General features: G+C 36.7%; 1 protein-coding gene across 37 annotated transcripts in view; it reads left to right on the top strand.

Moving 5' to 3' along the window:
* The window catches only part of LOC119863952 (teneurin-2-like), a 664,488-nt gene that overhangs the window by 48,301 nt on the left and 591,270 nt on the right, over positions 1–24,917 (top strand). For 29 of the 37 annotated variants that reach the window (XR_005358241.1, XR_005358240.1, XR_005358263.1 and 26 more), the window contains exons 2-4: positions 14,871–14,997; positions 17,768–17,805; positions 19,024–19,121. The gene's annotated coding sequence lies outside the window, so the exon portion shown is untranslated. Of the gene's footprint in view, positions 1–14,870; positions 14,998–17,767; positions 17,806–17,998; positions 18,190–19,023; positions 19,122–24,917 lie in introns of all 37 variants that reach the window. The other 8 variants (XR_005358276.1, XR_005358270.1, XR_005358272.1 and 5 more) reach the window with 2 other exon arrangements.

Raw genomic sequence — 24,917 nt, 5'->3', positions numbered from 1 at the left:
GAGAGAGAGAGAGAGAGAGAGAGAGAGAGGCAGAGACACAGGCAAAGGGAGAAGCAGGCTCCATGCAGGGAGGCTGATGTGGGACTGGATCCCGGGTCTCCAGGATCAGGCCTTGGGCTGAAGGCGGCGCTAAACCACTGAGTCACCCGGACTGCCCAAGCTTTTCATTTTTTTACAGAGGCCCAAGTCCCTTTTCCGACATCCAGCTTTCTTTGCAAGCTTGTCTGTTATCATTTCCCCTGAGTTCTTTAACCATTATTTTACTGCCCAAATCAAACAGGAATGAAATGCTTCTGTTTGCAAGAAATCCCTTTTACTCAGAATTTGAACACACTGCATTGTAGAATCTGATTGTAGCAGTACCTTAGAGAACTACTGGGTAAAAATGATTTTATTGCCTACTGTTTGGCCCAGAATCTAGTAATTCCCCCACTGCAAACTCAGACTATAAACGTAGTAGATTGCACACAGCTGTCTTTGAAATAATTCTTTATCACCATCACCTTCTCCTCCTGCACTTTCTCCTCTTCTGCATTCCCTCTCTTGCTTTTTCTTCTTCCATGTTAGAAGTTCATCGATTCTCTAGCCAATTCATTTGTCTTATTTAATAGCTTCTTAGATTATTGGTTTGTACCTTAGCTTGAATATTCCTAACTCCTGGCTTGGATTCATTCTACTGACTTCTTCCTCTTTACTTATCTAAATACAAACCAATGAGCATTAGTTGACTGCCTCATCTCCTTGTCCCTTTAGCAGTCATCGGTCCCTTAACCAGACTGGTTATAGCCTGGGTCAATATAAACCAGAGGAGTGCAAATGCAGGGGCTCTGACAATAGATAAGTTATATTAACTCTCCTATAGCAATCTGGAGGTAGGTGGAAGTTCAGGAAGTTGTGATTCTGTAAGGTCATTCTTTCAGGGACCCAGTTACTCCCATGTGACTGTTTTATCACCTTTTAGAAGTGTTTTTTTTTTTTTTTTTTTTTTTTTCCTGCAAGGTAAGAGGAGCTTATCAGCTTACCATGAAGACAGTCCAGCCTTTTGGATGGAAAAAGAGGGGATGTAGAGGGCAAATATCATCCTTTAATAGCTCGATATGAAAGTTATGCACATCTCAGTGTCCAAAATAGTCACATGACCTGACTTTAAAGGAAATACTATCTCTAACTGGGAGTTTTCTTTCTAAACAGAAGAGAGGGATACTGGAGCCAGGTTGCAGTTTGTAGTACCTGCCTATTCTCTATACACTTAACAATCCCAATCTGGTCTCAACACCATCAGGAGTTCTCCTTGATGATTTTAGTAATGGTTTATACCCTTCATTTGGCATTTACTGTACAATGCATTTAAATACTAAATAAAATATGTATCCTAATTCTTAACTCTAAATGAAGTCTTAAAAATTAAAAATATACTTCATAGCGATTAGCATACAGTAGGCACTCGTAGAATTTCTTCCTGGTTCAAACGTGTTGTAATAACGTTGGAGATATTATGCAGCCTCAATTGCTTTTCATGATACTTACCCTAATGTGTTTCAAACTTGAGCTTCTTCATTAATATTCAAGAGAGAGAACTATTATCTTAAAGCAAACTAAACTTTGCTGGCTTCAAAGAAGAGATAATAAACTATGGAACCCACTAAGGGCGAGTGTCTTTGAAGTGAGTATATAGGAAAGAGGAATTAATCACCAGCATTAACTGTTTCTTGGAGGCTTAGAGAAAGCACTGTACTTGCAGAAAAGAATCATTCACTTAGGAGAATGAAAGAGAGATTGGTTATGAGAATCATAGAGGTCAATGACTTGTGCAGCCAGCTCTGGATACTGAAGCTTAAAAGGATGTAACCCAGAAGACCTAGGGCTGGGAAGTTAAAGGACTGCTGCACAGGAAATGAAGAATATGAATCGAGAGGGTATAAGCCTTCATCAGTGTGAATGATGAGAGTTGGGTCATAAGCTTTTTTTCAGATTCAATTCATTTCTTTCTCTCTACACAGAAGACTTTTCAGAGCTTCATTCAACTTTTCTCTACAGTTGTGGTACATGTACAGTACTCTGCATTTTACTTGTCCTAATGGACAATGTATTTAAAGAACAAATATGTCTGCTGACCTAGAAGATCAGACTATCTTTTTGTCACTGATTAAGAGAAACTTCTCTGAGAGGGGAATAAATAAGAACAGCAATTTCTGTGCAGTCGAAATCGTTTTAGGGTGACTTATTAACCAGTAAGCGGAGATAATGTTCTAATAGTACTTTTAGCTTCTATACCTGGTATATGCAAAAACTTTTACTGTGGCCACACTCTAGTTTCCATAGTTTGACGGGATACTCCTCCCAGAAGGGAATTCAGGAAGCAGAAATGCCTCTCTCCTGTTCCACGATGGGAGATAGTATAGCATGTAAGAATGCGTGCCCTGTAGTCAGACTAACGAGGCTGTGATCCTAGCCCCCAAACTTGTACCTGTGGAATGTTAGGCGAATCACTCAAAGTTTCAGTTTCATCTCTTATAAAGTGAGAGAATAATAATACTGACTTTTGAGGTACTACCCCAAAACAAGTGATCACTACCTCATGGAAATCCATACTCCTGTGTGCCCTCTTCTACCTTGTTTTGGTGTTTGCAGACTTCTTAGACCCCTAACACTACTTGCTGCTGAATAGACAGATGATCTTTTGAAATGATAAATCAGATAATGTTACTGATCTACACAGGGCTATCTAATGAGTTCCCATTTACTCAGAATAAACTAAATCCCTATCCACGTGTATAATGCTCCAGATTTGTGCCCTCCCTGACCCAGCTCCAACTGTACTGGATTTCCTTTGAACATGTGAAACTTACTTTCTCCGTGTGGCTTTGTGCCTGAAGCCCTCTTTTCTCTTCTTCCTATGCCTGGCTCCCGGTAGCTTTCAGACTTGAGCTTAGCTGTCACCACACCTTTGTCAGACCACCCATCTAAACAATTCTTTCACATTTACCATCTCGTACATCACCTTGCTTAATTTCTTCCAGAGCATATATCACAAACTTAAATGATCTGGTTTACTTATCTGTTTCCTCATTTATTTTGTCTCCCCCTACATGGAAGGTAAGCAGTGGTTTGTTCAGTTCTCTACTTTGTTCAGTTCTGTTTACTTGATACTTAGAGGAGTACCTGGAACATACTAAGCACTTACTAAATATTTGTTCAGTTAAGGAGTAAGTAAATGAAGGAATTGACATCTCATAAATGTGCATTATAAATTAATTGCAATAGTGTATGAAAGCATTTCTATCAGCGTTGAACACACAGCAAGTGCCCAAGAAATTCTACTAACTGTTATTATGAACCATCAGTATTGTACAACCATCTCAGCTCCCACCTGCAGGCACTTCTCATCCATAGTTCTTTCCAATCCTGACTACGCTCTTTCCCTGAGCCTAAGGATTCACAAAGTGAAGCCTAGTTTAAAGAGTCTTGGCTTATAGGAATTAAACGGCAGTGATAGTCATGACCCATGCTTATTAAATCAGTCATGTGGTTGGTGGGGGGGTGTATCTATAGAAATAACTGCTATTGGGGGTAAAGCATTGGTGGGAAGTAGGAAGAGTTAGAAGCTTTGGAGTAATTTCAGACATAGGTTCTAATACCTGCTCTCTTGACACTGACATTTTCTCTCTGTGTGGGTTCTGGAAATGTACCTAACTTCCCCACTCTTTATAATGTTCCTTCTTAAGCTTGTTTTAAAGGATTGAATTAAAAGAGCTATTTACATACATAGTATCAATGACACATAGTAGGAACCCAATATCTAGGGCTATTAATAATGTTAAATAATGACGTTCATGTGTTCAATCAAACTTCTGAACTTCCAGATGTGAACATTGTTTCAAGTACCTTTCTAGGTATAAATGGCTTCATGGTCCCCCTCCCCAGAGTAGGTGCCAGGTGGAGTTAAGTAAAGGTAGAAAGATAATTGCTCACTTTTGACAGTCTCACTGACTGTGAGGCCAAACCACCAACCTGCTAAAGAATGAGTTTACTCACAAATCAGAAAGTTGATGCAAACCAGCATTATGGTCACACAAGTTTCTCAATCATGGGAAGTACAGACGTGCCATTTTCACTTGAGAGAACTGTACCCCTGACTGTGTGTGGAAGAGAGGAACCGGGAAATTGTGTAAAATGAAATCATCACCTCTTTAGATCTCCTTTGTGCACAGTATACCAGAGGCTTAGTTTTGACTCCGTGATATAGCATGTGCTGAATGGGAACTTGGAGCTAAGATTCCCTCTAGACCACACCAAACTGATTTTAAATGATATTTTTATCTGTGCTGATGATACTTGAGAACATTTTTAAGACCAGCTCGTACTGAGGGAGCAGGTGCTAAATTCAGACTAGTATTTACCCAATCCAGGATTAAAAAATATCAACCCTACTCTTGAGGAGGATACTTGGGAATTTAAAACACACTTTGGAGGACCCATAAGGAACATTTGGAGTCCACCTATGCGGTGTGAAGAGTGGTCATTCATGCCATATTTATAGGCATTTACCATGGGCCAAGATGAAAGATGAGTGAGATCTGGAGAGTGCAGTCACAGTTGGTGATAGTGATAGGGAGAAGAGAGTTAAAAAGTGAAAGGGAAGTTTCAATAAAAAAACAAACAGTAGAAAGCAGATGTTGTGTAAGTGTCTATTATGATGATTCACAACATTCACTGAACAGATAGATATTTGAGTGCCTTCTATATTCAAGCTACAGTAGTGAGACATGTATCCCATCTGGAAACAGATGGATTAACAATTAATTATGTCATGGAAATTGTGTTAAGTAAATTCTGTGAAGGAAAAGTAGGGGTGCTGTGGGAACATAAGCTAGTCACACAGCATTCAACTGCTTACTTCTTCTGTTAGTAATGAGAATAGAGGTATTCAAGTAAAGACTGTTAGTTCTTTAGGCTGAGGAAAAGAAGAGTGAATGATGAACTGGCTCAGACAGGAAAACCTACCTCCTACATACTGCCTCTAGCCCTCCTCTTTTGCATAAGAAAAGCAGAATCTGCCCCAAGGCAGAATTTTTTCTCTTGATGCCAAAAATTGATAAGCTTTTCTTCTTTTTTCATAAAAGTTCATGGTTAATACAATTAGACACATTTATATTTTTGAAAAAGATTTTTAAGAGATATTCAGTATCACCTACATATTTAAGTATTCTTCAGCTATTCAATTTTAAATTTATCTTTTTTTTTTTTTTTTCCAATTGAATCTTTTCTTAGATAGGCAATTAAGGAATGGTTCAGAAGTGGCATTTGAAACCCACTGTACTATTTTTCAAAATGGAATTCATCATTCCCTCAGCTAATGTGTGTGAGACATTTAAATTTTAGAAGATGGCCTTGCTGGTTGTACATGACACCGAGAGCAGGCCAAAGCTGAAATCCTGAAAAGTAGCACACCATGTTATCAAATGCTCTTTTCCCTTCTGGGTAGTATTACTTACATTGTGCAACTGTGTTATGCAAAATAATCTTAAAACTGATTCTGCATCTTTGCCTCAGGTTCATACAATATTCATTGAAAGTTTTACAAAAAAAGGAAATTAATTTAGTATAAAAATCAAGCATTTTAAAGTGTCCACGTATATCAATGCAATTCCAAATGGAAGTTCAGAAAAAGGAAGAAGCAGCCAAGTCAGAATTTCATACATCTTACTTAAGTACCTATGCATATATGTATATGTTTCTAGCACAGTAAAAGGGCATGAGAACCTGACATGAGAAATTTTGACTCTTCCTAGTTTCACAGCCTTGGACAAGTCACTGTGTATCAACCAAGTTCATTTCTCCCTGTCATTTAAATGGTGCTGCTAATGCTGATGCCAGCTATTTCATAAGGTTGTTTTAAATATGAAATCAAATTGTTTTGAAAATTAAACATGTTTTACAAACCGAGAAAGTGCTATGTAAATCTAACTCAACTAAATTATCATGAGTCAACTTCTCTGACCTGAGGATAAAGGTTTGGAGAATCTGATAAACATACTTATGTTTATACATTTAAAGGCAAAAGCAAGTCATGGAGAATTCTGGCCTCTCTGTATATGTGGAGATTATGATTTTTGTCATTTGGCTAGGTCAGAGAAATGAGTTAATATTTTTATTTGCACACAATAATGTATATTTTCTAAAGTTTTTGTAATTTCAGAATTTTTCTTCTGTGATTTATTAGACATATATCATGGGCCCCTGAATCTTCCACAATTTTAATATTTGAGTCTTGTAAGCTTAATATTTCCACTGTTGCAATTATATGGGTTGGAAAGGATTACATGATTGTGAATCACCTTATGTAAGCAAATTTTTAGATGAATTTTCATTGTGTATTTTATCTTATAATCCTGAGATACAAAATTACATCAGAGGCCTCATCCTTTGGGAAGAGATTTTTTTATTATTAATCCCTCATGCAAATCATAAAATGATCTTTTCTTTTTTTTTTTTTCCATTTTCAACTAAAGCTGCTTTGCTCGTTGACTTTTGTGCTTTACAAGTTCGTTTCTATACAGTTTATTTTTATCAATTAGGGAATTCACATTCTTTGTCCAGTGTGTTACTCAGTTACCAGCTCCACTGGGAAGTCTTGCAGGTTCTGTCAATTCTTTCTCGTGACCTGATTTCATACTAATGGATTATTCTGCCCTTTGGCAATTAGATATGTTTTGGCCTGAAAGCAAAATTGTCACTAAGTAAGTAAATATTACTAATTAACCACTATTAGTTTACATCAAAATGTTTTGTGACAGCCCATGACATTGCTAACACAAGTACTTCACAACAGGTTTCTTGTTTCTTGCATGTATTAATAGCAGAATAAACCAGATTTAATTTACACAATGAGGATGGAGAAAAATTACATGGGCAAAATTAAATACGTTGGATTTTTCATAAGACTGCTGGAATCTAAGTTAACAAATTTATTCATTCATGGAATTTGCTTTCTTGAAGACCACACTTTTATATTTATTTGTCATTAATTGATACTTGCATGCACATGATTCAACAGTTGTAGGATTCACCTGCAAAAGGAAATGCAATAATCCGCATGCCCCAGGTAGCAAAGTACCTAATTGAAATGCACTACAAGGAAAAGTCAAGTTTATTACCCTTGCCTACAACTTGCAGTGTGACATTTTGCTTTATAGCATTTGGAATCTTTCACCTCCCAAGAACAATGAACTTCAAAAACATAATACAAGTGGGAAAATTGCCTTAAAAATGTAATTTTAAAAATGATTCTTTGAAAATACTGTTAAATGAGAAAGTTTGGTGAAAAGATGAAACTAATATTTCATTCATCTTCTATTGATTCATATTTAAACCCAATGTAAAGTTCAGATGTTTAGGGGAAAGAGAGGAAAAAAAATAAGGTGATTGAATAAAATAAGTCAGGATGATTCCTCAAAGTTCAACTCAGATATTGTCATTTGAGAATCTTTGGTATATGGCTTGTTGTTTCTTTGGCTAAAACATCTTTTCAAGGAAAAAAGCACAATTATTAAATCTGTAAATTCTTTGGGGGATTCTATTTTCATTTAACATGGGATAATTCAACCATATGCAACACAAAAAATAAATAAATTTTATTATAAAGGAGGGGTAACATAATTGAGCATATGTGCAGGAGTAATCCTAAATATTAGTCTGTGGGTTGCAGATGGGGCTTTCATAATACAGTGATTATAATAGGTAATAGTTCTTAACTGTGATAGGCACTAAGGACTTTACATATATTAAGTCATTTCATCCTCACATCAATATTAGGAGATGAATATATTTATTATCCTCATTTTATACATAAAGAAATTGAGGTTTGCACTATGCCTATGATCTACATTTTAGCACAGACTTCTTCCTATTAGAGTCCATCACTTCAGACCCCAAAGAAGCCTGTAACAAACCACTTCAAGGAAATATATAATCTAAATAAAAGTAGCCTGTTCTCTCTTCATGCCCTGTTTTCAAACTCCCATACTCCTTGTGGCTCCCACCTATCCCCTTCTCCATCTTAGAGTAAACTTCCTTTTATTCTATTGACATATTCAAAGTATAGAGCCAACACTGAAGAGGAGCTACTTTAACGTTTCTCACTACTGAGGAAACCTACAAATTCCCCATCTTCCACAGGGTCAGCTTCTAAGTTTTTTGTTTTTGTCTTTTATAACCAGTAGGAATTTTAGTCTTTTTTTTTTTCCTTCTACTGAGAACAAAAGAAAGAAAAATCAAAATTCTGATATTCACCTCTTAACACCATAACAAAGATTGACCTGAATTGTAGCATTCAGTCTGAGTTCTAAGGAGCACAGGGATTAAGAGAGTGCCACTCCACAACTCCAAACCCCCTGTTTTTATAAATTGATTATGTAAAAACAAAACAAATAAATGTTCAGGGAATCTGTCAGATTACTTCAAACAACATTTATAGTTTCCTGCCTTCTCCCAATATTTTATTTTTGTATGTGCATTTGAAAAATAAACTGAATTCCAAAACACCTAAGGGCCAAAGATTCAAAATGGAACTGATTCAGAGAGGCCATCCCCTCCATTCCTGCTGTTTAAGGAAGTTGCTAATGGTACTGCTGCTTGGGAGGAAGAGCTACCTAAAAGTTTCATGAGATGAAAAACCAAAGAAATGTTATAAATAAATCAAGAAATCAAGAATGAATAATCTAACCATTCTCACTGTTTACAATTTCAAAAATATAGACTGTAAGTTATTATCAAGTCCATAAAGTAGCTTATGAATTATAGGGAAATCATGTGGAATTTGAATTTAACTGTTATGCTTATACCCAGGGGACAAAATTGCCTGGGACTATCTGATAATTAAAAGGATTCTTCACTTCTATAAAGATGGGGAATATCAAGCTCTGTACCTTTGAAGTAAATAATATTATTTATATTCCCCCCATCCAGAATTTTAACTATTCTTCATACAAAACCTTGTAAGTGTCTCCACAATTCATGCATTACGTGAATACCATTTCAGCCAAAAATGAGATATATTTCAAGGAGAATGTTATATTTAGTTAAGAACTGACACAATGAATCTATGGGAATGTTAGAGGTGAGAATAAAAACATCATCTGTAGGTTACATTGCACCATAAGAATTTTGGTTGCCAATGCTAACACTCCTTTCTCAGGCAAAATTACTGAAGTGGTCAATGAAGAGATCTTAGAAAGTTAGAGGAGCTGTAGAATTTTTTAACGGGGACCATAAAAATCTATCAGAACCAGGCATAGATTTCTGTAAAGAAATGGACTGTCCAAGTAATGTGGCCCAACACAATCCTGCTGCCTAGAGCACCAGATGCCATGTTGCAAAGAGAATGAAAATCACCCACTGAACTGGGCAAGTAGATACAACCTGACCATGCATATTCTGTAGCAAAGGATTGGCTCTGTTTAAGAGTCTACAGTCCTAAAATTTCATGAAATATGCATATAGTTATTATTTACCAACCACTTCCCAGGCACAGTATTAGACTGTGGGGACAGAATGTTGTGAAAAGATAGCCCATAGTCTCTGCTCTTAAGGGATTTATATAATAATGTGGGAACAACAAAGGCATAATAATTCAGATAGTAAATGCTATGAAAAGAACTAGATAAAGCCTATTTACTGGGAATCTACTTGAGGTATATTGATAACTTTCTGAGAAGAGAGGGCACTTGAGCTGAGACCTGGAAGATTGGATGTGAGGTCTGGAAAGATCTGGAGAGGAGACTGTCAGGCAGTGATCTGCAGTAAAATATTTACACAAGAAGATACTTTTGTTTAAAAACGGGAGATACAAACATCTCTCTCCTTGTTACTCCATCTTTGACCAACAAGCAAACGTGGGTGCATATTTAGGCATAATAGGATAAGAAAGACCGGTTCCTGATTCAGCCTGGAAGGGGTTTGCTTTCTTTCACTTTGAAAACGTGGGTTAACAATGATAATGCCCTCCTCAACTTTCTCTGGAGCGTTGCTAGGGTGACACTGTAATTCAAAGAACAGAATATCAATAAAGCCAGGATGTACAGGAATGTAAACAAGCTTTAAAAAAATAGTCCAAGTGTTTGTTAAATAGACCACAACGGGACAGGTCCATTATCATTGCAGAAAGCTCTGTACTTAGTATGTCCAATTATCTAAATAGCTCGAAAACATAATCAATCCATCAGTAGTATTCAGCTTTCTAGCTCTGATATCTGATTGTGAATTCTCTGTGTTTATTCATATTTCTGCCAAATGTCGATCCAGAAATGTATTAGCATCTGCCAGTGATGAATAAACATAAGATTGTGCTCCTCCTGCAATTCTTAGGCTGATGAACAAGGGCTAGTCCAATCCATACCTCATAGATGTTTCTGCACATCACAGACTGTGTTCTCTTCTTTAATAAAACCAGCATAGTTAAGGAAGACTCTAACCTTGAATCCTTGGCCTTTAGCAGCAGCTCCTCTCTTTTTTCCCCTCACTCAGCCTACTCAGAGTTATGCATTTTAAAAGACCAGTTCGATTGCTTTCTTGTCCATCAGTTTCATTAACAGACAAATACTTGGAGGATTCCAGAGGTGTTGGCTCTGCAAGTGTCTGGGAGCTGAGAGCATCCAGCAGTACTTGGGTGGAGGGGAACATGAAGGTGAGGAGAGGAGCCAGCAGCAGTGCTTAGCCACTCTGGCTTCTGACTGTGAAGGTGCACAACACCCTGAGTCTTCCTTTGCTCCCGTGCCATGCACTGTGGTATGCCAAATGCCTGTTAGTCCCTTCTGTATGTAAGTTGTGGGATCTGATTGTTCTGGTGACGGTGCCAGAAGAAGCCCGCAACTGTGGTAGAGATGAATGAGTCACACAAGGTACTGTGTGAACATACCAATGTCATTCATTTTCTTGAAGCCCTTTGCAAGGGGAGTATCAGCAAGTCTTCACATATCCGCAGGTCCATGACGTTTGCTGTGCTAGAGCGAGCCATGCACCGTCTTTGATCTCAGTACTATTGTTTTTGTGGTGCGTGTTCCACAGTACAGATTAAAATGTAGTAGAAGAGAATTGAATTAATTCAGTTAATTAAGTTCCATCTATCAGCCTGTTTTTTGGTCCGTCTGAGTAGACAAAGGAACTTTCAGAATCGTTGCCAAAATTGGTGCTTCTATTTTTTTAAAAAGATTTTATTTATTCAATGGAGACCCAGAGAGAGAGAGAGAGAGAGAGAGAGAGAGAGGGAGGCAGAGACACAGGCAGAGAAAGAAGCAGGCTCCATGCAGGGAGCCCCACGCGGGACCTGATCCCGTGTCTCCAGGATCACACCCTGGGCCCAAGGCAGGCGCCAAACCGCTGAGCCACCCATGGATCCCGAAGTTGGTGCTTTTAGAGGCACTGGGGTTGCTGACTACATTTTGAGGTCTCTAGGTTACAATAGAAAGATCTGACATAGTTATCTTGGTCATCCAGAAAATTCAAGAAAAGTGTAGTCTTAGAAGCATTTCCTTGTCCATAGGTGTGTGTGTTAAGAGGGGAGTCTTTGCATTAAACCAGTGTTGTTGCGTATCAGTTGTTTATTGAACTGAACTACCTGCTCCTAGCTATTAACAGAGTATTAGAAAATAAGTCATTATGATAATAACCCTATCACTCTGGTCATAGGTCAATAGTGAATTCCTGCTGTTTCCTGAGCATTCTAACATTTTTTGTATCTTTTTATTTTGCCATTCCACCTACTGGTTACCCCTTTTCCAAATAATGAATTTCTTTTCTTTGTCCTTTAGGAACAGTTTAAATGATATGACTTCCCAAAAGCCTTACAGGTCCTCAAAGATGATCCACTTTTCTCAGAGTATATTTTTATATACCACCACCAAAGCGCTTAACATTGAATTTCATAACTATTTGTTCACGTATCTTCATTTATAGACTGAGCTCCAAAGTCAGGTGGTAGGCAAGTTAGTGAAATAGTTAGGCAGGAACTTTCTAAAATTGTCTATTACTTAGCAAGAAAGCTAGTTTATAAAGAATTGAAAAATATTTTTTGGCTAAATTGTTTTCTGTTAGACTTTTTATATTCTCAAGTGCAAGTGTTGTATCTTTTTCATCTCATGTCCTCAGAAACCTAGTGCCATACCTGAAACAACGCTTGGTAATTTGGTTGGCTCAATGAGTGAGTGAATGAATGAGGGAATGGTTGTCACTTTCTAGCTGAAAATATTTCAGTGACGCATTATACCTGCTGGAAAATATTCATTAGTCTTATAATAAGAAATTAAAGAAACTAGGAGTATGTTAACCTGGTGTAGATAATGCATTCTTTGCATTGCAGAGCTATGTCTTCTGAAAATAATAAAGTCTATTCTTTCTCTAAGTCCCAGCACAGAAGTGGTCAGGAGTTTGAGTTTTATCTCTCTTTTTCTCTCTGTTTGTCCTTCTCCCTCTTTGCCGCTACCCACTTTCTCTTTCCACTTTGTTCCCTGGCTCCCTTATTGTCACTTTCTGTGTCTTCATTGTGTTATCATTTGTTTAATAGTTCTTAATTATCAGAATTTTTAGACTGGATTTCAAATATTTGTGAACACATTTGCCTCCTCTGCTAAACCAGTGATTCTCAACCAGGATTGTTTATCCCCCTCCAGGGACATTTAACAAAAGAACTGGGGATATTTTTTGGTTGTTAGAACTGAGGAGGAGGATGGGGGATCTAGTGAGTAGAAGCCAGGTTGACATCCCTTCAATCCACGAGACAGCTTCTCACTGCTAAGAATTATTAATTTTGTGCGTGAGTTGTGCTGAGTTTGAAAAATTCTGCACTGGACTATGAACTCTTTGAAGGTAGGGAATGTGTCTCTATTCACTGACAATTTTTTGAATTACCAGAGTTCAATATAAAGCTTAGCCTATCTATGTTCAGATGACATTTGATAAATGAATAATTTAATGAATGAATTACTGATTGTGAATGGATGGATGGACGGACGGATGGATGGATGGATAGATGAGCAGGCAGATGGATGAATCAACTGATCAATCTGGGACCATTTTGCAGCCCTTTAAATTCTTGGCAGCATTTCCTTTCCAAGTCAGAATTGCTATTTATTATCCAAATTACAGAGTAATCAAGCCACCAACCAAGATGTTGACCTGACCAGCTCTCATTTTGAGCATGTACTTGACCACAGATCTTGAGATATTCATTCTCAGCAAATATTACTAGCCCTTTTCTGGTTGTTTGGTAACTGGGTCATTTGTATGCTCACCCTTTGTGCTGATCATGTGTTTCTCCTATTTGGTCATCTGTATTAGTGTTATAATACTTCTTATAGCTGCATTAATCTCTGCAGCTGTTGAAGAACCTGATGTAACTCTCACTTAAAAAGTCCTCTAAAGGGTATCCTATTTGGATTTCTCCTAGGCATTTGGACTTGGTCATGATCTCTGAGGTAAAAAGGAAATGCATTTTCTTTTGGTCAATCTCATTGACTTACCTTTCAGTCACCTACCTTATATTTTTGTCTGTGACTTTTTTTAAAAAAATAATCAGGCATAATGGGATGAAAAAATATTACTTCACTTAGTCTGAGAAGGTCCCTCAAACAAAAGTTATCCACATTTTGTGATGTCTTTATACTGTTTTTTTCCCCACTTGTATTATTTCTGCATTTGATACAGCAAGTGCCCTATGGATTTTAGGTAAAAAATATGTGAGTTGCATTTCTCTGATATGCTTCTGAAGTGGTTTCCATCTGTGCACATATTCACTACATTATGATCTGGCTCTGGTCAATGAATACCGTGACACTCCACAATACCTGAGTTGCTAGCCTTCCTTTTAGTTTGGTTCTGCTATTTAAAACAATAAAAATATTTCTATTTATTTTTAGACTTAAACTTTAAATAAAAACAAATTCACACACACACACACACACACACACCTTCCTTAGAATTCACCAGGAATGATGTGGATTGCTTGAAATTTTTGCTACTAAGTAAAAATGCTGAGGAAAATTCTCCTTCAAGGGACACTATGTCTATACTGACAAAATCTAAATTAATTGCATTAACAAATAATACTTAGAAATAAGATGATGGAAAATATTATTGATATTTAGGTATCTTGGAAAATTTACACTCTCCTCATCCAGAAAGCTTTACCCTCCTTTTTTTATTGTGAGATATATTGTACATGAATTGCTGCATAAAAATATATATGTATATATTATTTAAAGAACAAAATAAAATGATCACTATGTACTTACACAAGGCTAAGAAAATAGGACATTGTCACATCTGAGAGTTTTTATGCTTCTTAAATTCATGTCTTTTTTCTTCCCCGTCTCTCATAGTAACTGCTATCTTAAGTTTTGTGTTCATTCTTTGCTTTTTTAAAATAATTTTTACCCCATGTATGCTTCAATAAACAATATATTGTTTAGTTTTACCTCTTTTTAAAAAATTGAAACCATACAGTATATTTTCTTCTCTTTATTATTTCTCTCAATATGATATCTTTGAAACTTGTCTTTTGTTGAAGTGTGTAGCTGTAGATCATTTATCCCATTGTGTGACAACAACACAACTTATTTATTCATTTCACTCTTGATCAAGATTAAAATTGTTTCTTTCTTTCTTTTATTTTCTTTTTACAAATAGTGGAGCTACCAATATTTTGAAAAATACATCCTGGTGTACATTTGCAAGTTTATATAGTTAGTATACCTGTTAATAGCATTATAGGGTTGTAGTGTAAGTTAGAATATGCTGGATATCTAATTAAATAAGGACAACGCCAAATCTCAGTGGCTATAGTAATGGAAGTTTATTGTTCTTTCTTGTTATATGAGCATTATTTGTAGGCTGGGGATCTGCCCCCTGACTTCGTCAGTCTAGGACCAGTCTGAAAGAGAAGCCTCAAATGGTAATATTGCCATGATTGTGCCAGAGGAAAAAGACTGGAACATACAACAACTTGTGAGTAAAAGCTTCTACTTTTAGACAACACTATACCCAACACTTCCATTCATATTTTAAATGTTAAAGTATGGCCAAGTCTGAATTCAGCAAGGTGGCATGTAAAATGCAGAGAGGAGCACTGCAGACAAATGTGAGGGTACATTTAGTGACAGTAATACAATCTACCAATACAGTCTGTATTTAACTTAGTATTTTACTAGTGATGTCAAGCTGTAGTCAGAGTAGTTGCATTAAATTTCACTTCCACTAAAAGAATCAGAATTCTGTTGTTCACATCTTTACCGGTCGGTGATCCATATTATCTCACTTCTAAATTTCTATCAGTCTTAATGGGAATGAGTGATGTCCCATTGTTGTTTTAATTTGCATTTCCCTGATTATTAATGAGATGAACATCTTTTCAAATGTTATAGGCCATTTGAAAAATTCTGTGAAGTTAGTGGTCATTTTGCCTATTTCTCTACTGGATTGGATCCTTCTTTTTTTTTTTTTTTTTTTTTACTAACTCATAGGAATTCCTTCTCTGCTTGTTAATATCGGTTTTGTATTACAAATATCTTCTCCCAAATTGTAGCTGCAGTTATGTCTTATGATAAAAGAACTAATGTTTTTCAATTATTTTGAAATAAGCTTAGATTTGCACTTAAAAGTTGCACAACTATATACAGAGATCAAATATACTCTTCACTTAGAATTCATTTTTCTAAACCATTTGATAGTAAGTTGGGACATGATGCCCCATTGCCTCTTAATATTCCAGTGTGTATTTTTTTATGTAAAAGAATAATCATAGGACATCCATTAAGATCAAGAAATTAACATTGGCCCAATTATCACCTTTAGTCCAAAGATACCATTCAGGTTTTGATATAATTAATAGTGTTCTTTATAGTCCCAGGATCCAGTCCAGGAGCACATTTGTTTCTCATGTCTCTTTAGTCTTCTATAATCCAGAACAGTTCCTCTGTCTTTGTTTCTCTTCATACCTCGACATTTCTAAGAAGCATAAGCAAATTACTTTGTAGACTGTCTCTTAATTTGGAATGTGATATTGTCTTGTCATCCATGCTTTTTGCTTTGAATTCTACAGAAGTCATATTGTGCTATTCTTGATGCATCATATCAGGAGGCATACTATATTGATCTGTCCCATTACTAGTGATGTTAACTTTTATCATTTGGTTAGGATGTTGAATGGCAGAAACCTATCCTCTAAAATTAATTAATTTGGATGTCAATGCCAATTAATTATTGTCAATTAATTTATTGATAAGTCACTTATTAGTATATTATGAGGATATTCTTTGAAATTTTATACAAATCCTTTTCCTCTTTCACCTACCAGATTTAGGATCCATCAGTGATTCTTTTCCTGACTTATGACACAGGTGCTTGACAAGTGGTGATTTTCTAATTCTATCTAGATTTATCGGTTATCAAACTACTGCAAGGTAGAGTTTTTCCTTCCTTTCCATTTAATTAATTAATTAATTGATTAGTATTTGTTTACTTATATCAATATAGACTTATGCATTCCTATTTAACTCAAAGGTTTGCAATCCTTTACTACCACTATCTATTTCCATAGTAAAATTATCCAAGGGTGTAGCTGATGGAAGCCCCTTCAAACCGGCTTCTGTGACCTTTGACATGGCCTTGTCATTCTTTGTGTATTTCCTTACATTCTAGCTCAGGTAGTTTTAGCAGGCTCATTTTATATTTTTCCTGTCAAGTCAGCCATTTCTTTCTTTCTTTTTTTTTTTTTTTTAATTTTATTTATTTATTCATGAGAGACAGAGAGAGAGAGAGAGAGATGCAGAGACACAGACAGAGGGAGAAGCAGGCTCTACGCAGGGAGCCCGACATGGGACTAGATCCAGGGTCTCCAGGATCAGGCCCTGGGCTAAACTGCTGAGCCACTCGGGCTGCCCAGTCAGCCATTTCTTTATGGAGTCTAAGTTCTTTTAGTGAAAGATAGTATTTAGAAACTCGGATTTGGGTATTCAGTAGGTTCACTGCTACTGAGGTATCATCACTTCTAGGTTCTTTTATTAAACACAGATAGGAAATACAGATCTATATGTGTATGTGCTTGAATGTGCACGTGTACACACACACACACACACACACACACACACACACACACCCCTATATATGTAGGTAGACAAGTTAAAAATCTTGGTATTTTCTTTTCTTTTTTTTTTTAATCTTGGTATTCTCTGATGCTTATCGAGCACCAGAGTTTAGTCTAGTCTTTTTTGTTCCAAGTTCCTAATTCCTTTCTCCAACAGTGAGAAATCTGGCTCCCATTACCCTAGTCTATTTATTAGAACAATTTCTCCTGTATGTAGCTAAACTTACGGATGAGTCAGCCCAAAGATGATTCCTAACTCACTGACCATCCTCTTTCACTGGTCCTCACTCCTTTTTGACATGTAATCCAAAAGTTCCACAAAAGAAGGGAAAGCACTTAGGAAAGAAAATAAGTCAGAAAGCTCAGCTCTGGACATGAACCCTGCCCATTTGGGCTACTAATCCAAGATCAAGGCCCTGACATTCATAGGTACGATTTCAAATTTCACATCTCCCCAAAGCAGAAGGAGTACATGCAAAAGTAGTACTTAATTATAACATAGATGAATTTATCAATTTTTTAATGATTTCTGTTTTTTTACAACTCATTCAAGAAGTCTCCTATACCCAAGAACACTGCGATATTCTCAAATATTGTCTTCTCAGTGTAACATATTTCTGCTTTCTCATTTAGGTCTTTTAATGTCCTTGGAATTGATTCTTTAAACTATGGTATGTATTTGGGCTCCAAATTAGTCCTGTCTTTCCATGTGTATAACCAATGGTCTCAGCAACATTTATGAAAATGTCTGTTGTTTCCCTACCGATCTGAAATACTATCTCTGTCATATTTTAGGCTCCACACTCTGTTTTATTAGTTTATTCAATAACTCCTGTACTAACACCTATACTCTTTTATTATTAGAGCCCAGATTAGCTACCTAATTGGAAGGCCCAGAGTGAAATGAAAATATGGAGACCTTGTTCAAAAACTATGAAGAATTTCAGAACACTGAGAGCAGAATATTAGACCAAGCACAGGACCCTTTCAAGAGCAAGTCACACACCCATATGCCAGCCTTCACTAGAACTGAATATGTCTTGTTGTATTGTTAGGTAATTGTGCTACCAGCATGTCTTTCTTCTTTGAAATCACTGCAAATTCATTTTCTTTCTGTAGGAATCCACTAAATATCACATGTAAAGATTTCATTCCTAAAATAAGTTTACTTCTTATATTATGCTTTTCTAGAAGATCTTTTTTTTTTTTTCTTTTCCAAGGGCTGCCTCAACAATGTACCACAAATTTGTGGCTTAAAATAACAAATACGTGTTGTCTTAAAGTTCCAGAGACTATAAATTTAAAACCAGGATGTCCCCAGGGCCAAACTCTTTCTGAGATCTGCAGAGAAAAAGAATATCCTTGCATTTTCTAGCCTCCAGGGTGGCCATCCATTCTTGGAATTCCTTGGCCCCCAGATGCATCACTACAGTCTCTGCATCAATCCTTTCATGGTGCTTTCTGTGTGTCCCCTGTCTTCATGTAGCTGTCTGCTTATAAGGACATTAGTCACATTAGGAGCTCACCCTCCTCCAGGATGATTTCATCTTAATAAACCGTATCCGCAAAGACATCATTTCAAAAAAAGGTCACATTTTGAGGTTCAGAGAGTTAAGGATTTCAACATATCTTTTTCTGTGGGGATCATGCATTTCAACCCATATCAGATACCAGAAAATTCAGAGCTAAATAACAAGGTCAGTGACAATACCTGTAATTTCCATAGTTGTATTTTTTTATTCCTATTTACTACTTCTTAGTCATATTTTATCTACCTAATTATTCACTTCCATTTTTGTTATATTTGGTTATATGTATCTTTGTTAGAGCTACCTTCTTTTTTTTTGTGAAATGATGTGACTAGTGAATGAGTTTTTAAATTTTCACAGATAAATCTTGTGGTGCCATTCAGCTGCCACTCAAACCTGCCAATCTATCTACAAGTTTCATTATGAGGAAGGAGAATACGTGATGGTTATCCTTTCAGGTGTGTTGTTATACTACCTGTTTTATGCACACGTTTAACCTTCTTAAAGTTATATAGCCTCCTTAGTTCTCACATTTTCTAACTTTGAAAATGAGAATAAAATTTGTAAGTATTTCAAGTGCCTGCCGCATGATAAGTACCCAATGAATATTAACTTTGATTAGGTATTTTTGTAACTTACTATGCTTAACAACAAAGGCTATGTGCAGTTTACCTTAATTCTGGTGCAAGTGGCTTAAAAGGGAATTCATTCATTTATTTATTCAATAGATACTCATTGAATGCCTAGTGAATGATAGCCATTTTCCTAAGTAAATCCATGTGTCTTCTACTCCAAAAATAGTAACCAGCACACAGTAGATGCTCAATAAATCAACGTTGAATAAATGAAAACAAAGTCCCTGATACCACAGAATTTATAATCTAGTTGGAGAAATGATGCATTGAGTAAATACATAATGTAAATTGCTATTAAGTTCAATGAAGAAAGATAAAGCAAGATGAGATAAGAGTGATGGAGTGGGGGTAGAAAGCAGTTTTAGAAAGTGAGGTCAGAGGATGCCTTGCTGAATGGGAGATGTTTGAAGAAAACCATGAGTGACCTGTCTGACAGGCTGCAGAAACAGTATGCCAAAGCTCTGAGGTGGGACTGTGCTTGGCAGGTTTGAGAAACAGCAAGAGGCCATTAAGTTAGTAAAATAGAAAGTTCCTTCCACTGGAGTTATCTACTAAGGCCAAATACTATTACAGAAATGTAAATCAAGCCCTGTTTGTTGTCTAAGAGCTCAAAGAAGGGACAGAGAATTTGTTGTGGCTGGAATAATGATTGAAAATCTCTCAAAGGAAGTCTTTAAACCGGGGTGGAAGGGAGTCCCTTAGTGCTTTTTAAAGTGTGATTAAATAAGGGCAGTGTCAGCATCTCTGGGGAATTATTAGCAATGCAAACTTTCAGGCCCCACCCCAATCTACTTCCTAGGGGTAAAACCCGGAAATAGGTATTTCAGTAAACTCTTAGGTGATTCTTATGCAAGCCAGAGTTGAAAACCACTGCTCCATCCTGGCTTCTTGAAATTCAAGGAATAATCACATCACTCATGGAATCAGTTAAAATATAGATTCTCATTCAGTGGTCTGGGGTAGAGCCTAAGATTCTACATTTCTAACTAGCTCCCTAATAAAGCGGACACTGTCAGTCAAAAAAAATGATACACCAGGGCCTGAGAATTGATATTAGCCAACTTCTGTAAAGGACCAGATAGTAAATATTTTAGGTTTTGCCAGCCATTCAGTCTCTGTCGAAACATGAAAAGAGCCATAGACAATACATAAATGGATGGGCACATTCTCGTAAAACTTTATTTATGGACACTAAAATTAGAATTTCATAAAATTATTATGTATCTCAAAATATTCTTCTTCTTTTGGTTTCTTCCAACATTTTCCCAACATTTTTAAGTAAAAATGTGAAAACCATTCTTAGCTCAAAGGCCATAGTTTGCTGACCCATGGCCTAGAATAATGTTGTATAGGGCAGGGCGATTCCATTTGCTTGCCCCCCAGTTGTATAATAAGTGCCTAGCATTTGTACAGGAAAAAGTTAAACAAGATAAATTTTTGCAAATGAGAAAAAAAGGCCTTCAGGAAATTATGTTGTCATTGTTAATGGCATGCAAAGAATCATTGCGTATTAATTATTTATGAAAATACAATACACATTTCATGTAACCATATAAACTGCATGGCCAGAAAAAGTGGAGAAGGGCTAACCTGAATATGACAGAAGATAAACATAATAGTTGGTTTCAAATATATATAAATACTTGATGTATTGTAGAAGAAGGCCACATAGTCTGCTTTTCTACAAAAGCTAAAGCTAGCATCAGGGGAACTTACAGGGAAGCAGATTCCAGTTCAACCGGGGAAAGAACTTAGACAGTTAAAGTTGTGCATCCACACAACTGGTTTTCCCAGGAGGTGATGTTTTCACAGTCACTAGAAGTAAAATAGAGAGTCTGATGAACATGATGGAAGAAGAAATTGTGCATTGTATCTAGGGCAGATTCCACGTCCAATATTTTTCTCAACTATATTCTCTTTTACATTCTCTCCAATTGTCTCTGGCTTAATTCATTTTTTAAAAGATTTTATTTATTTATTCATGAAATACACAGAGAGAGAAGCAGAGACATAGGCAGAGGGAGAAGCAGGCTCCACGCAGGGAGCCCGATGTGGGACTTGATCCCGGGACCAGGATCATACCCTGAGCCAAAGGCAGATGCTCAACCGCTGAGCCACCCAGGCGTCCCGTCTCTGGCTTAATTCTTTTTTTTTTTTTTCTTTCTTTTTTTAAGATGTTATTTATTTATTCATGAGTGACACAGAGAGAGAGAGAGGGAGAGAGAGAGAGAGAGAGAGAGAAAGAGAGAGGCAGAGACACAGGCAGGGAGAGAAGCAGGCTCCATGCAGGGAGCTCGACATGGGACTCCATCCCGGGTCTCCAGGATCACACTCTGGCCTGCAGGCAGCGCTAAACCGCTAAACCACCGGGGCTGCCCTCTGGCTTAATTCTTAAATCTATTCTGAATAACTGTGTAAAAAGTCTCCTGCCTAGCCCCTTCATTGCCAGGCTTACCCACTTAATCCAATTCAACAGTGCAGTGTGAGAGAAATCCTTTGATATCTCACCTCTGATTTTTATTTCCCTCTGCCCAAACCTTCAGTGATGTGACCTTCCAGATTAATTATTCAATAGTTTTCTTATTCTGGCATTCAGTCCCGTCAGAGCCTTTACAAGTTTTGTATTTCCCAGTTCTTGCTCACCCACTTGAAATGGATCACTTGTTAGTCACAGAACTCCCTTATACACTCTATTTTCCCTTGCACAGACTCTTCGTACAAGCTGCTAAACCCTTTGATCCACTTCCAATTCTATTTTTCATTTGTCTAAATCCTATTCATCTTTCACTTTTAAATTTTTATTTTATTTATTTATTTATTTACTTATTTATTTACTTACTTATTTATTTTAAGTTCCAACATGGGGCTTAAACTCAGGACCTTGAGATCAAGACTGAGGAGAGATCAAGAGTCTGATGCTTAACCCACTGAGCCACCAGGTGCGCCCCCCCCCCCCTCATCTTTTAAAGCATATCTCTTATGACCTCCTCCATGAAGATGGGTATTATTCATATACATATGTGCACACACACACAAGCACACACACTCATTTATATCTCCACAGCATTTTGAATTATCCTCATGATATTTAACAGCCAGTAGTTATCTGAGCTATTTTGTTGGTAACTTGTCATGATCTGGGTCCTTTCCATCTCAACAGTTTCATACCTTCAAATCCTCCCTCTCCTATTTTTTTTTTTTTTTTTATTCTGGCCTCTGTGGGCTCCTCATATTCTCTCAGCCCATTTCTAATTCAAAGCCTCTGTGCCTCTAATGCTCTTCCTCAAGTCTAGATCTCAGCATGGCTGATTCTTTTCATCACTCAGATGTTTGTTCAAATTGTTACATCTTTTGACTATGCCATTTGTTGTCTCTTCTGTCATCCCGGTTTTATTTTGCCTTTTTTAAGAGCTTGTATTACTCTCTGGCACTATCTTATTTGTTTACTTGTTTATGATCAGCTTTCCTGCAACATTACTAGAAAGTGAGGCCTATAAAAGCAGATGCTTTTTCTAATGCATGACTGCAGAAAAGTACTAAGAACATGGTGGACATTGAAGGGAATAGATGGTTAAATAAATTAACTATTAAATTATATGTGCCTTAAGGACAGATATATCACCTGTACATCTGTTCATTCCACTCAGTCAGCATTAGCTGAGAATGGGCCAAGATGGCTAGTTCAATGCCATGAATAAACTTTGTTGTATGGAATATTGCCATCAGATTTCATTGCCTATCAAAGCAATGAACATCAATGATAAAGAGCTATAGAACAATTGAGATGAAAAATACTTGATAATAAGTACTAAAAGTTTGTGAGTAAAGCAAGATACGGAGCAGGCTGTAGAATATTATGTCTTTTTTTCGGGAGGTTGGTAAACAATGACTAAAACTTGAGCTATGTAGAAAAATATGTAAAATGCATGTTAAGTTACTTTGGCAAGGACAATGGATAGAACACAGTGTGGGAAATACAATAAAAGTGGACAAATAAAACAGTTTTATAAAACACATGGAAGCAGAAGCACTGTTGAACAGCACTCATGGAAGAAGTTTTTTTCTATAATGCATGGGTAAAGGTTAGGGAATATGAGGGCTAGAAGGTTAATGTAAATCTAACTTCAGGAGTATAGGTCAAGCAGAGAGACTGTGGGAATAGGCTTTAATTTGTCCAGTACTCATCTGATTTGATGTTTCCTCAATAATATCAGTGACACTTGGGCAGAAATTACACTGCTGGACATCTGCTTCTGCTGAGCTTAAATGCCTTGGCAGGGAGGAGAGTTCTCTTTTGGTGTGTGCCTTCTGAAAAGTTATGATGAAAGTCATAGCAAGAGAATAAATAAGGCAAGCTAGTAGGCCACAGTTTCAAGAGTCACTTTCCTGATTCCTATGACAATTTTAAGTACAGGGAAGAAGAAAAAAAAGAAAAGGAGGAAATATTGTCAGAAGCAGAAAACTATATTTAAAATATAATAGAGACTCCTCCTCATAGATCTCCGTTACAAGTCATCTGAGGGCATGTGCCACTGCCAAAATCCTGAGGGCTCTCAAACTTGAGAGGCAAATGAAATGTCCACATCAATTCCTGTGGCATACATATCAAGCACTCTCAGCAAATGCCCAGTGGATGGCACACGCCTGGAAAACAAGGAGCCATCCACATTATCTCTAATTGCATACCATGTGCTTTGAAAACCACCCACAAAAATATCACACTGGAATTACAAAGGAACAGTCCTCATTATCCTTATTATCTTCCTCTTATGGTATTAAAGAAATCACAGTGTGCACAGTAATTTACCATTTTTCTTAGCTTTATAAACACATCAAAAACAAGCTTTGTTGAATCAAGGCAAGTCCAGGAAATAGGCAATGTAGGTAAACTCTTAGGTACTTGCATTTTAACTTTGCCTTAATATGGTGTGTGGTTAAGAGTGGAGGCTCTGGACTTGCAGAATATGTTTGAAACTCTGTGATCTTGGATAAGTCTATCAACTCTGCACTTCAAAAAACTCACTATAAGATATTCATAATACCAGTAGACACATCAATGAATGGTTGTTAGGAATTATATGGAAGGGTAGATATAAAGCCTTGGCCATATGCTTAGTACATAATAAGCAATAGATCCTAGCTATTCTTAATGTTTTCTTATTGACAGAATAGCACTCAAGTATATCTCTGTTAGGTTGGCTTGATAGTTAATGACTTTCAGAATAAATGAAATGTTGGTGTAGGACAGTGTCATTTTATGCCAAAGGTATATTCCTGAAAAGGTCTCATAATTAAAAACTGGCATAATTCAACATTAATTTTGCCCTAGTAACAAACAGAAAGTAATTGGAGTGAATTCTCAAGGTGCTTGAATCTGTAATCATTATAGTTGAGGACTGATTCTGTGGCCATGTCACTGGCATTTTTCCACCTTATTTACTTTGTTATATAAGACAATTTTTGCAAACCCAAAGTATAGCTAGATTAGAGTTGCCTTTTATTTTGCCGGCATCATCTCTAATAATGTGCATGGTATCCTGTCCTAAATTCACAGCATTTATAATGGTAGCTATTTGGCCTTCATAGCTTTCATCACACCTGAATTCTTTCCAAACTTAC

This window comes from Canis lupus, chromosome 4 (assembly GCF_011100685.1).
Source record: "Canis lupus familiaris isolate Mischka breed German Shepherd chromosome 4, alternate assembly UU_Cfam_GSD_1.0, whole genome shotgun sequence".
NCBI lineage: Eukaryota > Metazoa > Chordata > Mammalia > Carnivora > Canidae > Canis > Canis lupus.
Note: the sequence above shows the minus strand (reverse complement) of the source record. Positions and strands in the feature narration are given on the sequence as shown.